Source organism: Rhamphochromis longiceps, linkage group LG2, assembly GCF_057381845.1.
Source record: "Rhamphochromis longiceps isolate RC_006_pf linkage group LG2, R_longiceps_female_GT1.1, whole genome shotgun sequence".
NCBI lineage: Eukaryota > Metazoa > Chordata > Actinopteri > Cichliformes > Cichlidae > Rhamphochromis > Rhamphochromis longiceps.
Window position 1 is genome coordinate 14,682,683 of NC_140558.1, and position 15,982 is coordinate 14,698,664.

The 15,982-nt window shown below is 45.8% G+C and overlaps 1 long non-coding RNA gene across 2 annotated transcripts; it reads right to left on the reverse strand.

Annotated features, from left to right (window-relative positions):
* Positions 1-5,066: 5,066 nt before the first annotated feature.
* Positions 5,067-7,609, reverse strand: LOC146677073 (uncharacterized). Of its 2 annotated transcripts, none has more exons than XR_014907372.1 (6): positions 7,510-7,596; positions 6,435-6,670; positions 6,228-6,337; positions 5,826-5,912; positions 5,549-5,709; positions 5,067-5,385 (listed from the first exon to the last, which is right to left on the reverse strand). It is a non-coding gene; the product is annotated as an uncharacterized LOC146677073 (long non-coding RNA). The 2 variants fall into 2 exon arrangements; XR_014907371.1 differs by having other exon boundaries at positions 5,069-5,385; positions 6,435-6,674; positions 7,510-7,609.
* Between the last annotated feature and the right edge of the window lie 8,373 nt (positions 7,610-15,982).

Genomic DNA, 15,982 nt, shown 5'->3' on the forward strand with positions numbered 1-15,982 from the left:
GGTCCGGGTGAGTGCTGGGTTTTCCTGCGTGTCAGTAAATCCATCACTGGGCAGAGTCACCACACCCCTCGTTTGTGGCACCTGTGTGTAATTTGCTGGGAGGCTCTTAAGACCAGCGTTCTCAAACATTCCTTGCCAGAACGTCAGCTAACACACGTTAGTGAGCGTCATCGCTCGGTAAACCCCTGTTTGCTGTTTTGTCACGCCAACCCTGCCTACTTGCCTCTGCAGCGTCACAGTGGATTGGATCTTGCTGTCAATAACCACTCTACTTCCCGTCGCTGGTCTGTTTTCTATTCTCGGCGTTATTCACCTGCCTGCCTCCCTGCCCAACACCTCACAGTGAGTGTACACGAACTGGTTTAGCCTCACTTGGACCTTTAATCCTCTCCAAGCCTCGCCTTCAACCCAGACAAGTAAGACTATGTATTTTGTTGCCACCATTTCTTTGACTGCTGCGTGGGGCTCGTATTGACTCTACACATCTTTCATTACAATAATTCAGAGAGAGAAACCCTGTGACCCTGTACCTTGTGTGCCTGCTCCGGAAAATACCAAATAACGCACCCAGCCAGATAAAGAGACTATTTCCTTTGGACTTTGCTGCTGCACATGCAGTGTGACCCTTGTTTACTTGTGGAGATAGGCCTAGCCAAGTCTTGTTTACTTTCACAGCATCCCTAGTCACAGTTTTGTCTACTAGCTCTTGCCAATCACAGTGTTTGTAGCTACAGATTCTTAGTACAGTAATCTGAAACTTCACGTTAGTAGGTAACTAATATTCAGAGGTCTGTTTTCCCTCTCGCCCTTAGTTCATGTATAGCATTTTTGTTTCATTTACCTCTTTCATGGTGTGCCATTTTTGAGTGCTAAATTGTTTGTTTGCACTACACCTCCGAGCCTCCGTGTGGTGTCTGCATTTGAGTCCACTTACCTGTGTCTTGCCGCCCGGTCGTGACAGTACGTTCCGGCCATCGACATGGATTCAGCAGACCCCCCTCGGATCGCTATCGCCAAGCAAGGAGCCATTTTAGGAGCCCATGAGCAATCCTTACAGGCGCAATGGCCCAGGTTCAATCACTCACTGATCAACAGACTAGGTTACAGGCGACTATTCTGTTTCTCAGGTCTGGACTGGTGATGCACAGTGACGGCTTGAACCCTGCTCAAGTTTTTATACCAAATGTAAACTGGAAGATAACCGTCATTTTGAACTGGATTTTACAGCTTTGAGTGTTAGAGTTAAAGCACATCATTGCATAGCAGTGCTGTGGCTCAATGAAAAGGTCAGTTTTTCAGTAATAATTTTCACCCTGCTCCTTTTTTTTCCCCCCTCATTCTGCTATTGTGTGGAAAAATCATTTATGCTTTCTGAAGGAAACCAGTATGTGCTGAAATTCTGTTCCTCTGTTAAAAAGCACTCTGCTCAGGCTTTTCCCTTCTTACTTGTACAGGTAAATGTTCCTCCTCGCAGTGCTTTTCAAAGGTTTGCCCTCGCTGTGCATTTTTTCCCTGAATGACCTACAGATGGTGCTCAGGTGGTCAGAGGGCATCGCTGTCACAGAGTCAGTTGATTTTAAAGACTGTTGAAGCTGCTGCTGTGGCACTTTTGCTGTTTGTGTTCACACTCGTGCTAAGCGTCAGTTGTCTTTGTTTCTTCATGACTGTTAGGCTCTGTCCTCCTAAAAATCACATTCCTACTGGATGAATAAAAACTTTGGACCTGTGACTGCAGTAGTTTGGACAGCTCAGTCAGGCTAGTAGGGTGAAGTGTTTTATATGACACAAACTGGCTGCATCGATCGGTTAGTGAGACATTCAGGATGTGTTGATCTGATGCTATAACCAGCCAGTTCACTGTGACTCATGTTTGTCAGAGTTTCTCAAAGTCACTGTTGTGTGCAGCTCTGTGACTGACGGTGTTTCTTATTCTGTCTGTTGTCACAGGAATTGTGCTGATGCCACCAAACCCACCCATCTGCTGCTGTGCCAGACAGACAGTCTGTCTGTTTGTTCTATAAAGGATTTAGCTGGGAACATTACTTATGACACAAACATCTTTTAAACACTTTTGCGAAGCTTTATACTAATCACAGATTAATCCCTTCAACCACCTGATAGTAACCCATCGTTATATCTACATCCATTCGTAATACATTCCAGTGAAACTGGTTTTATTGAGGGTAGACACTCAGCGAATAATACTAAATATAATAGATACTGCTCTAACAAATTAGAAAGCACAGTTATCTCCTTAGATTCAGAGAAAGCATTTGACTGGGCAAAGATTTCCAGGTTTTTATTAGCAGTTCTACATAAATTTGGATTTGGTTCATTCTTCATAGACTGGATTAAACACTGTACAGCTCTCCAAATGTTTGTGTTAGGACAAATGATCTTACTTCACAGAGCTTCAGCCTACAAAGGGGCACCGAACGGCACCACTCCTCCACTACAGTCAGGTAACATTAAATATCCAGGTATAAATTGTTCAGCCAAGTTCTCAGACCTGGTATGGTTGAATCCTTTTTAAAAAGGGTAGAGGATGATCTTACACCAGTGGTCCCCAACCTTTTTTGCACCACGGACCAGTTTAATGTCAGACAATTTTTAACGGACTGGCCTTTAAAGTGTTGCAGATAATTACAACAAAATAAAATGATAAAACCCAAAAATGTGGTATTTTTAAAATATAATAATAAATGCGAATTCACTGTGTAATTGTAACTTTATTAGCCGTGTCCTCCTGAAATGCGGCAACAACATTGAGAGTAACATCCCCCTCTCCGCCCTTTAATGCTTTCTTTCAAAATAAGACGCACAACTACAACAAAGGAAAAGACCCAGGGAAACCAAGTCCACGATTAAAAAAAACAAAACAAAAACCTAAATTTCACACCTGAATAGAATAGCCTTTATTGTCATTGTACAGAGTACAACGAAATTGGAGTGCCACTCCCTTGGTGCAAGTTTCAATAATAAATATAAATGTAAAATATAAAAAGTACAAAAAACAATCGTAAGTACTCAAACAATAGTATGTACAATAGATACAGGATAGCAGCATTAATATAATGACAGTATGAATAGCAGCATAATATAATGACAGTGACAGTATGGAATAGGTTCAATTGTTTTTGTGCTTATTTACTACGGTGATAGCTCTGGGAAAGAAGCTATCCCTGAATCTGTTTGTCCTGGTTTTATGTGACCTGTACCGTCAGCCTGACGGTAATAGTTCAAACAGTTGGTTGCTGGGGTGAGAGTAGTCCTTGATGATATTGCCAGCTCTGCTGAGGTACCGAGAGTTTGCAGTGACCTCCAGGCTGGGCAGAGAGCAGCCAGTGATCTTCTGGGCTGTGTTGATGACCCTCTGCAGTACTTTCCTGTCCGCAGCTGAGCACCCTGCATACCATGTTGTTATGCCGTACGTTAGGATGCTCTCTATGGTGGCTCTGTAAAATGTCACCAGCAGCCTCTCCTCCAGGTTGTACCTCCTGAGCACTCTCAGAAAGTGGAGACACTGCTGGGCCTTTTTAACCACCGCCGTAGTATTTGCAGTCCAGGAGAGGTCATCAGAGATCTGCACGCCCAGAAACCTCATGGAGTGTACCCTCTCCACACAGTTCCCGTGAATGTAAAGTGGGGCCGGGTCTGCTCTGCCCTTCCTGAAGTCCAAGATAAGTTCTTTAGTTTTCGTGGTGTTCAGTTGGAGGTTAACTGAACACCAGTCAGTCTGTTGACCTCATCTCTGTAGTCCGACTCATCCCCCCTTGAGATGAGTCCAACCACTGTGGTGTCATCCGTGAACTTTATGATGGTGTTTGAGAGATGGGTAGGGGAGCAGTCGGATGTGTAGAGCGTAAACAGGAGGGGACTCAAAACACATCCTTGTGGAGACCCGGTGCTGAGTGTGATGGTGCTGGACCGGTGGGGGCCGAGTCTGACAGACTGTGGTCTATTTGTCAGGAAGTCCTTGATCCAGAGGCAGATGGGGTGGAGAGTCCCAGGTGAGACAGTTTCTGGACCAGGATCTCCGGGATGATATGATTGAATGCTGAGCTGAAGTCCAGAAAGAGCATTCTCACATAGCTTCCTCGGTGCTCCAGGTGACTCAGCGCAGTGTGGAGCGCTATGGTGATAGTGTCCTCGGTGGAACGATTTGTCCTGTAGGCAAATTGGTGGGGGTCCAGAGTGGGAGGCAGACCGGCCCTGATGTGCTGACAGACCAGTCTCTCAAAGCACTTCATCACTACAGGCGTAAGTGCAACAGGCCTGTAGTCATTTGGGCTGGCCACAGCTGTCTTCTTGGGGATGATGGTGGAGGTTTTGAGGCAGGGCGGGACGGTGTTTGATGACAAGGAAAGGTTGAAGATTTTAGTGAAGACTCCGGTCAGTTCGTCAGCACATGCTCTGAGAACCTTTCCATGTATTCCATCAGGACCTGCCGCCTTCCTGGGATTCACTGACCTTAGAACACACCTCACTTGATGCTCCCTGAGTGTTGGTGTGCCAGTGCTGGGGGCAGGTGGAAGTGGTGTGGCAGCTGGGGGGCCTGGTCGTCTCAAAGCGGGCGAAGAAACGGTTTAGATCCTCAGCCAGCGAGGCATCAGTCCTAGATGTTACCTGCCCAGATAGCAAGGAAACATTGAAACAATGTTGAGTCAATATCAGGCTGTGTCATTGAATCAACGTTGAAGTGTGACGTTGACCTAACGTCACTCTTGCACCCTTTTTTAACGTTGAAACAACGTCAGGTTTTGATGTTGAATCAATGTTGAAACCTGACGTTGATTCAACGTTACATTTTCTAATACTGCTGACATTGTTTCAATGTCAGATTCTGATATTGAAACACTGAGCTATGGTGTTGATTTTCCACCTCTTTCGCACAGTTGCTTTTTATTAAAACAACAGTTAAATCATGACTGGAAATCTACCTTTCTTTATAGGTATTTTAACCAATACTAAACTACTGCATGTTTCCATCAATACTTCAACCACCTAAACACATAATTGTACTTATTCCTTAAATTGGACACCCTTTATAAAAAACCCCAAATGTCTCACAATGTATCATGTCAACATTAATATCCTAAAATAAGAAAGCATTGCATGTGATGTAAGAGAGAAAAAAAAATAAACAAAAAAAGGTCAATAGGCATGTTTCGTTTGCTAAATACTTTATTAAAAGACAGTTTCCTATTTACGTTTATATGATTCACAGAAGTTTGTAATTTTTTTGCATGATGTGCGTCCTGCACCCACCCAAACGATCTGGGGCGTATCGGAGCCATTTCTGCACTGCTTGTGCAAAGACAAACTCGGACATAGAGTTTGCCCCTAACTGCTGCGTCAGGCTCCAATCAAGGCAAAGCGTCTCACCTATAGACACATTTTAAGAGATGGAATTAGCGTGTCTCATGTCTTAAATGTGTATGCAAGTGCTTGTGTGTTTAATCAACAGGCCGTTGTTATGTATTTAAATCACATCTGACAGCTATTACAATTTATAGTTACAAAGTGTACATAACCTTTATATACTTACCATTGCCTTATTTGCCTCTTGTGATTGAAGAGCTGGCTCTGCATTGTTTAGCTCCTCAATGTTGTGCAAGGGCAAATCCAGAGGCAGTACCCCAGCATCTACCGATTCATTGCGGATGGCTCTGACCTCCTCACGGAGTTCATTAACAGCTCTCGTCAGGTCTGACAGAAAAAGATAATTTTTTTTTTTTAAGTATTTAAGAATACAGACAACTTGTCAAACGTTTCCTTGTGTCACACACAGATATGTACAAAGACACTAGACAGTATTTTATTACCTGGTATTTTCACTCGAGGGGCCTGGGGAAACCATTTTTTGGTGGGCTGCTCATCCTCTGAGTCACTATGTGTACAGGGGATTTGGTCTAAAGAAAAAAAGTTGAAAACGGTCATAAGTAATTACAAATGTGCTTTTGGAATATTTTTTCCTAAAGTTACAGTTTGATTTATAACAACACACACAGGAAACAGATGTGCAAGAAGGTACAGTATACAAGGAATTTTTGAAGTGCACAAGTGTACACGGCTTTGCATTTATAAAAAGTTTACAAGCTTCCACTTTTTGGACTATATTATGTGGTGATATTGCAGGTATGCAAGCACCACAGATATGTATAAAAGACAAGATCATAAATTCTTAGCAATCAAAGATATGTTTGTGAAATAAAAAAAAGTTTTACTTGTGCTTTCTTTTATGACTGGTCTGAGTTTCAGCTTCGGACTGAAGGTCAGACATATCAGTGTTCACTTAGATATTTCTGAAGACTGCGTTCTGCTTCGTGAAATGTGTCTGGAAGTACAAACACAATGTATGGCCAGACATAAATTAGGACACGAAAAACTTGTTATTGTTACATTTATACAACACCAATCCAGATGATACCCACCATGGCTTATTAGAAGTCGGACTGGTGCATAGGTGAGCCATGTTGCACCAGGATGAACTCTCCTCTTTACTGTGTCGTGGATCCTGAATGTGTCTCACGGAGGATATGGAGGCCATGACAATTTCTCCCCATTTATCCATGATCTAGGGACTATTTCTGTACCACCAGTGCTAAACTGCACAATGCACCAGTCTTTCATTTTTATCTTTTTTTTTAATTTGGAGTCCTTTTTTGCCCTGTCTAGGATAAACAGGAAACAGATAATTACAATATATTTCATAGTCACTACAAAACTTGATCTATTGATTGAACTAAATAATAAATAATAGCTTAAAATGTATATAGGCAACAATTACAAGCAAACCCGTATATGTAAGCATTTAAACACTGAAGATAATAAAATTAACAGTATTTTGTCTAAGTCTGCCATTGTAGGAATTCATGGCACCGAGACAAAAACATGGCGCACAGTGTGGCGTCAAAATAGGCGCACACCTTTGACGCTGCGTTTTCTCCGTCTTCCTCGTCCACACGTAAATGCTAAACGCAGTTTACGTGTGGACAAAAGGTGCAAACGCAAGTTAGGTGAGCGTGCAGCGTAAAGTTAGGTGAGCGTGCAACGTAAAGTTTGAATTGAGTGCGAATCGAAGCGGGTGCTCACCAATCATTAAAAGTAACAAAGTCATTGAACACATTTATACAGTTACCTTTACGTTTATCAATCATATATCACAGATTTACAATTTTTTGTAGTACTATGCTAAAAAGCAACTACAGAGCGAAAGTCTGGGTCAAGCGCCGAGGCGACGGCAAGAACAAAGGAACCCTCGAAGCGTTAAAGCTAGCTTTGTAAGGGAATATAACGGAAAAGTATGAAACAAATGTTTTCTTTGTTGATAGACTTTGTTTGCAGTGCAATTTATTTGTTGCCGGATTGTAAGATGAAAGTAGACACAATTTCGGGCTCCCACATTTTATCCGAAACTTTACATTAACAAGTTTGTTTTGTTTTTTTTACTGTTATTCAAATGCAACCGTGGAAATAACTAATAGAACAAAAGTCATTCATTCTTACCTTATACTAATCGTGGTGCAGGCCAGTGCAGTGCATGAACTGATGCCTTCTCCGGTCAATTCCGCTGAGAGTAAATCTAATGTCCCGCTCTACAAACTCTACAACCAAGACAATGGTTACCTGGAGGGATGTACCAATGTGATAGGGGTGCTGCGGAATAGTCCAAGTGGTAGCAGCTTTAATTTCCCGCTCAACCATAAATCGATGGTTTTTCAACGTGATTGTTGTCACCTTGTCAACTATAAATAGATCAACAATCAACGATGACAGAACAACAGTGAATCAATGTTATTTCAATGTCAGTGTAAGGTTTCATCAGTATTTCAATGTTGTTTCAACATTGGTTTTGTGTTGACATTTCAATCCTGACGATTCTGATGGTTCAGATGGAAAATCAACATCTGTTCAATGTCTCCTTGCTATCTGGGTGGTTATTGCTTCTGTAGTTGGTAATGTGATTGATCCTCTGCCACATTTTTCTGGGGTCGTTGTCAGCAAAGTGATCTTCAATCCTCCTCCTATAGGCAGCCTTAGCTTTCCTGATGCCTCTACTCAGGTTTACCCTGGCCGCCCTATACGCAGCCCTGTCCCCTGACTTGAAGGCAGTGTTGCGGCTTTTTAGGAGGGATTGCACTTCGCTATTCATCCAGGGTTTTTGATTTGGAAACACCCTGACCCTTTTGTTGATGGTGACATTGTCAACACAGTTCCTGATGTACGAGAGTACAGTGTCCGTGTACTCCTGGAGGTTGTGGCTGGAGAATAAATCCCATACAGTTGTTGAGAAGCAGTCCTGCAGTTGAGAAAGGGCTCCTTCAGGCCAGGTTTTTATTGTCTTTGTCTGGGGCTTTGTTTTTCTCAGCAGGGGGGTGTAGGTGGGGGTGAGGGACATGCAGTGGTGGTCAGATCCAGCCAGGTGGGGGAGGGGTGTCGCTCTGAAAGCATGCCTGATGTTTGAATAGACATGGTCCAAAGTGTGTTCTTCTCTCGTAGCAAAGTCCACAAACTGGACAAATTTAGGAAGCACAGTCTTTAGGCACGCTTTGTTAAAGTCGCCGGCGACAATAAAAACCCCATCGGGGTGGGCAAGCTGTTGTTTGTTTATGGTGTTGAGCAAGAGGCTGAGAGCCGTGCTAATGTTAGCATCCGGCGGTATATAGACGGCTATCACAATAACTACTGTAAACTCCCTCGGGATGTAAAAAGGTCTGCACGAGACTACCAGAACCTCCAAATCAGGAGAACAGTGTGTGTGAATGATCCTGCTGTTACAACACCACTTGTTATGCACATAAACACATAGCCCCCCTCCTCTGCTTTTACCTGAGTTGCTGTTTCTGTCATGCCGGTGTAGCGTGCGGCCTGCTAACTCGACTGCAGCGTCGGGAATCAGCGGGTGAAGCCACGTCTCCGTAATAAGAATAATGCTGCAGTTACGTGCAAAGCTTGTGTTGGCTATCTGTAGCTCCAATTCATCTAGTTTGTGGGTGATGGATCTGGCGTTCGATAGGAAAAGGCTCGGAAGTGCTGGCCGGTGTGGATGTTTGCGTAGCCTAGCCTGTAGCCTCAACTCTCGCGGCCCAGTACTCACGGCCTGGCATGGGGGTTGGGGACCGCAGTCTTATATGATAGAGAACTTTACCTATATATCACTCATGGGAAGAGTTATCACCATTAAAAGGATGACTTCCAAAAATAAACTATTCACTGATAAACCCTCTCTAATTGGTTTAGATCACTAGACTCCAACATTTCAAAATTTCTACCAGGGGTCTGCAACCCTAGGCACGCATGCCACAGTTGGCACGCGAAGGGTTAACTGATGGCACGACCATAGCTGGACTTGCCATCGGGCATACTGGGCATTTACTCGGTGGCCCAGTGACTCTTTTTTTTTTTTCTTCTTATTTTTAACAGTATAAACAATGAAAGGTGGTGGATTGGCCAGATGCTGGTCGGTGTGTAAAAATAACTCAGTTGTTTACCATACCATACCAACTTTATTTCTAAAGCACTTTAACATAAAACCAGAGTTTCACAAAGTGCTGTACATGTTAATAGCATACGTAAAGAAAATTAAAATGGTGGTGGCTATGGCGGTGCTGCCTCAGATTCAGTAAAATTAGCAAGTGGTGGAGGCCAGCAGGTGGATAAGAGAAAGGGGAGGCCGGAGCAGAGCCCCGAGGCAGCCGCCGGTCTGAGTGTCAGGTGAACTGAACTTCAGGTAAGAAGTTGTGACCTGCAGTCTATCTGGGTCAGATATAAACCAAGTTTAGGTGGAGTTTATTTTCGTTGTGCTGACTTTTTACAGTCAGTTACAATAACTCGTACTGCGTGCTAGCTAGCATGACAGAGTTTCTATACAGCTGGGTGGGTGCTTTGATGTTACTGATGTTGAACTTTAATTCATAAGGCTAGTTAGTAGAGTTGCCAACCGTCCCGTAAAAAGACGGAATCGTCCCGTATTCAGAGAAAATATTACGCGTTTCGTGTTGAGGTGAAAAGGGACAGTTTGTCCCGTACTTCAGCTAGAATGGAAAAAGACACAAAGCTGGAGTTATTCTGTCGCTACGCTGCACAGCTGCCTCTTCTTCTCTCATTCTCTCCCCCTCCCTCTCCGGTTTCTTCTTCAATCATGAAACTGATCAATGATCAGTTGATCAGCTTTTCTCTCTTGTTTGTTTATCACCCACTTTGCGCCAGAAAGAGGAAACCAGCCGATGTTGCGCTAAACAACAGCAGCACATTTAAACTTGATCAGCTGTTGTTAGAATTTATTTAATATTACTTTCTACTATCAGCTGATGTTTGCTGGAGCCACAGCTGTAAAAGCTGCTGGTCATGATAGCGGTTTGTATATCTGGTGAGAGGGAAACATGAAGATGAAACCAGGAGATGTCCTTACTGAATCATCAGAGCTGAACAGGTGATGGAGAAACAAGTTTACCTTTTAGGTGACATGAATGAGTTGAAGGGAAGTTATGAACTGTTTCTGAGAGACAAATAAAACCAGGATCCTTTTTTACGTAGCTGACAGCTGGTAACTGTGCAGGGGCCGGTCTAGCAAAGATTTGCCAGGGGGCCAGGTAGGGCATTAACAGGGAAAGGGGGGCACAAAGAAATACTTTCTTATTCTCAATTAAAAAGATCTCTCTTTTATTAAATAATTATCTGAATCTTACAACCAAAGTTTTTTTTATGTAACGTAAAATGTATAGAAATCATACATATAACATCGAAGCACTGTGCGTGTTCATGGAGCTTGCATTTTCACCTGCTGGACATCACTACCTGACAAGTTTAACTGTCTCCAGAACATTGCAGAGGCCTTGTTGACAGTATTTGGCTCTACATATCTGTGTGAGCAGATTTTCTCTCACATGAGTGTCCTCAGGCAGCCGTCTGAATGCTGGACACCCGGAGAGCTGTGTCTCTGAGTGGGAGACCAGAGATCAGAGTGTATTAACAAACATACCATATTGGCCCAGTTTATTTTTCTTATCATTGTTGTGAGGACACCATGAATAGCATTTGCATTTTCTGTTGTACAGTCCATTTGCTGTTATGGAGTTCTTGTTATGGATAAAAAGTGTCTTTTTTTTTTTTTTTTCAAAATGGCTGATAAATATTCGCTGATAGCTGCCAACATCTGCGAACAAATATAATTCTATAAAGTGGTTCTATATAGTGTGTAACCGTTAATATAGAGTGTTATTAAATTTATTGCTAATGCAATCATATGGCACACTGATTTCTGAGGAAATTTTAAATGGCACTCCTCATTAGAAAGGTTGCCGACCCCCCAAATGTTTATCACTGCTTCTTATCCAATACATTACTATATGTTTCAAAATGGATTAAACCAAGCTTATTAGACAGCCTGTGGTTAGACCTAGAACAAGCATTCTATGGAAAAGTAAAAATCTCTAATCTGCCTTTCATCAGCTCCACTATAACTGCTTTAAAAGTCTTAGCATAAAAACCTCTGACAGCCTGGTGGGAATTTAAAAAATAAAAAAAATAAAAAATCTTCACTTATCGCATGTAAGCTAACACCCATTTGGAAGACTCCAGATATTTATCAGAAAAAAAATCTAGAACATGTTATAAAAGATGGAAAGTTTATTTCATTTGAAGAACTTGTATGAAAATATCAGCAACTGAAATCCATCATACAGGAAAAAATCAATTTCAGTTAACAGAATCTAGAAACTTACATTTTGTTAGAGCAATATCAAATTTAAATATAGTTGCATCCATTCAAACTAACAGGGGGATTTGATCACATTAACATGTCCATTTGTTGTCATATACACTAAGCCTTTTTATACCTAATATAACTTATTCTTATTTTTTCTGGCTGCTTCACACATGAGAAAAAAATGTTTTTCCATGCATAAACTTTCCATTTCATAAAAATACAGCAACACTTGTGTCGTTGCCTCTCGTACATAGTATTTACATGTTTTCAATTCTAAAAAAGTAAAAAGAATTTGCTGTTGTCATGTGAGGATACTGAAAGGTTTGAGTTTCCACAGGTGAAGCATGGAAAAGCTGGAAAAGTCAAGTAAGTTGTGGTTTCCTGGAAACAGACAAATCTGTCAGCTGACAAAAGAATTAAATGAGAGGAAGACAGTAAGTGTCGCTAATGCGTGAATGTGGTAATAAAACAATCTGACAGCAAACATAAAACGCCTGCTTGCTTCCTCATCAAACCTCAGTGAAATATAGCAGCGCTGGGATCTGCCCCATCCTTGTCTGAGCTCACAAACAAACTCATGCAGCAAACAGCAGCACATCCATACAGATTGCTCTGCTGGCCAAAGGTCTCTGTTTACTATTCATAAATAACATACATTTACTAGATATGTGTGAATATGATCCTCTCCTTGAATCGCTACCTTATCGTGGTGGAGGGGTTTGTGTGTCACAGGGATCCCAGGAGCTATGTTGTCTGGGGGCTTTTGCCCCCTGGTAGGGTCTCCCATGGCAAATTGGCCCTGGGTGAGGGACCAGACAAAGAGCGATTCATAAGACCCTTATGAAAAGGACACCGAGGGAACAGTTTACCCTGCCCGGGATAGGGTTACCGGGGCCCCGCCCTGGAGCCAGGCCCGGGGAGGGTGCCCGAGGGCGAGCGTCTGGTGGCCGGGCCTTAGTCCATGGGGCCCGGCCGGGCACAGCCCGAAGAGGAGACATGGGCCCATCCTCCCGCAGGCCCACCACCCGCAGGAGGCGCCATAGGGGTCGGGTGCATTGTGTGCTGGGTGGCGGCCAGGAGCGGAGGCCCTGGCGGACTGACCCCCGGCTGCCAAGACTGGCAATAGGGACATGGAATGTCACCTCTCTGGTGGGGAAGGAGCCTGAGTTAGTGCGTGAGGTTGAGAGGTATAGTCGGGCTCACCTCTACACATGGCTTGGGCTCTGGAACCAGTCTCCTGGAGAGGGCCTGGACTCTGTCTCAGTCTGGAGTTGCCCCTGGTGAGAGGCGGCGGGCTGGGGTGGGTATCGTAATATCCCCTCGGCTTGCTGCCGGTACGTTGGGGTTTTTCCTGGTGGACGAGAGGGTTTGTTCCCTGCGCCTTAGGGTCGGGGAACGGGTTCTGACTGTCATCTGCGCTTATGCGCCGAGTGGCAGTTCAGAGTACCCAGCCTTCTTAGAGTCCCTGGGGGGGGAGTCTCCACCTGGAGACTCTGTTGTCCTGCTGGGAGACTTCAATGCTCACGTGGGTAACGACAGCGAGACCTGGAGGGGCGTGATTGGGAGGAACGGCCTCCCTGATCTGAACCCGAGCGGTGCTCTGTTATTGGACTTCTGTGCTAATCACAGTTTGGCCATAACGAACACCCTGTTCGAACATAAGAGTGTCCATAAGTGCACGTGGCACCAGGACGCTCTAGGCCGTAGGTCGATGATCGATTTTGTAATCGTATCAGCAGACCTGCGACCATATGTTCTGGACACTCGGGTAAAGAGAGGGGCTGAGCTGTCAACTGATCACCACCTGGTGGTGAGTTGGATCAGGTGGCGGGGGAAGACGCTGGACAGACCTGGTGCACCTAAACGCGTAGTGAGGGTGTGCTGGGAACGTCTAGCAGAGGCCCCAGTCCGCGAGAACTTCAACGCACACCTCCGGCAGAGCTTCAACAGCATTCCGAGGGAGACTGGGGACATTGAGTCAGAATGGACCATGTTCAGCGTCTCCATTGCCGAAGCTGCTGCATTGAGCTACGGCCGCAAGGTGGTTGGTGCCTGCCGTGGTGGTAATCCCCGAACCAAATGGTGGACACCAGAGGTGAAGGGAGCCACCAGGCTGAAGAAGGAGTCCTATCGGGCTTGGTTAGCCTGTGGGACCCCGGAGGCAGCCGACAGGTATCGACAGGCCAAGCGGAATGCGTCTCGGGCAGTGGCTGAAGCAAAAACTCGGGTGTGGGAGGAGTTCGGAGAGGCCATGGAAAAAGACTTTCGGACTGCCTCGAAGAGATTCTGGCAAACCGTCAGACATCTCAGGAGGGGAAAGCGGTGCTCTACCTGCACTGTGTATAGTGCTGGCGGAGCGCTGCTGGCGGAGCAGTGCTGGCGGAGCAGTGCTGGCGGAGCGCTGCTGGCGGAGCAGTGCTGGCGGAGCGCTGCTGGCGGAGCAGTGCTGGCGTCGACTGAGAAAATTGTCAGGCGGTGGAAGGAATACTTCGAGGACCTCCTTAATCCCACTGACACGTCTTCCGAGGAGGAAGCAGAGTCTGGGGATGAGGGGAATGACCCGCCAATTTCCGGGGGCGAGGTCACTGAGGCAGTTAAACAACTCCTTGGTGGCAGAGCCCCTGGTGTTGATGAGGTCTGCCCCGAGTTCCTGAAGGCTCTGGACGTTGTAGGGCTGTCCTGGTTGACACGCCTCTGCAATGTTGCGTGGAGATCAGGGGCAGTACCTGTGGACTGGCAGACCGGGGTGGTGGTCCCCATCTTTAAGAAGGGGGACCGGAGGGTGTGTTCCAACTACAGGGGGATCACACTCCTCAGCCTCCCTGGGAAAGTCTATGCCAGGGTGCTGGAAAGGAGAGTTCGTCCGTTAGTCGAACCTCTGATACAGGAGGAACAATGCGGTTTTCGTCCTGGTCGCGGAACACTGGACCAGCTCTTTATCCTCTCCAGGATACTTGAGGGTGCATGGGAGTTTGCCCAACCAGTCTACATGTGTTTTGTGGACTTGGAGAAGGCATTCGACCGTGTCCCTCGGGGTGTCCTGTGGGAGGTGTTGCGGGAATATGGGGTGTCTGGCCCATTGCTACGGGCCATTCGATCCCTATACAACCGTTGCAAGAGCTTGGTTCGCATTGCCGGCAATAAGTCGGACTCGTTCCCGGTGGGTGATGGGCTCCGCCAGGGCTGCCCTTTGTCTCCGGTTCTGTTCATAATTTTTATGGACAGGATTTCTAGGCGCAGCCAAGTGGCAGAGGGCTTTCGCTTTGGTGGCCTCAGAATCTCATCTCTGATTTTTGCAGATGATGTGGTTCTGTTGGCTTCATCGGGTGAGGGCCTCCAGCTCGCACTGGAATGGTTCGCAGCCGAGTGTGAAGCAGCGGGAATGAGGATCAGCACCTCCAAATCTGAGGCCATGGTTCTCAGCCGGAAAAGGGTGGAGTGCCCACTCCGGGTCGGGGATGAGTTCCTGCCCCAAGTGGAGGAGTTCAAGTATCTCGGGGTCTTGTTCGCGAGTGATGGGAGAAGGGAGCCGGAGATCGACAGACGGATTGGGGCTGCAGCTGCAGTAATGCGGACGCTGCACCGGTCCGTCGTGGTGAAGAGGGAGCTGAGTGTAAAAGCGAAGCTCTCAATTTACCGGTCGATCTACGTCCCTACCCTCACCTATGGCCACGAGCTGTGGGTAGTGACCGAAAGAACGAGATCGCGGATACAAGCGGCAGAAATGAGCTTCCTCCGAAGGGTGGCTGGCCTCTCCCTTAGAGATAGGGTGAGAAGTTCGGCCATCCGGGAGGGGCTCAGAGTAGAGCAGCTGCTGCTCCACATCGAAAGGAACCAGCTGAGGTGGTTCGGGCATCTGACAAGGATGCCCCCATGGCGCCTCCTGGGTGAGGTGTTCCAGGCATGTCCCACCGGGAGGAGGCCCCGGGGCAGACCCAGGACACGCTGGAGAGATTACATCTCTCGGCTGGCCTGGGAACGCCTTGGTATTCCCCCGGATGAAGCTGGAGGAGGTGGCTGGGGAGAGGGAGGTCTGGGCCTCTTTGCTTAGGCTGCTGCCCCCGCGACCCGGCCCCGGACAAAGCGGATGAAGATGGATGGATGGATGGATGGATGGTGTGAATATGATACTAGAAAATATGGAAGTCTGGAATGTTTAACTGCAGAGCTCAAGGAGGATAGAGGTCACTCTCCTCCAGCTCCTCTTCAGCACTCCTGGAAATCCCACCCGTAAATGTGAAATAAATGAAGGTCTTCACCATTTAAAATAAA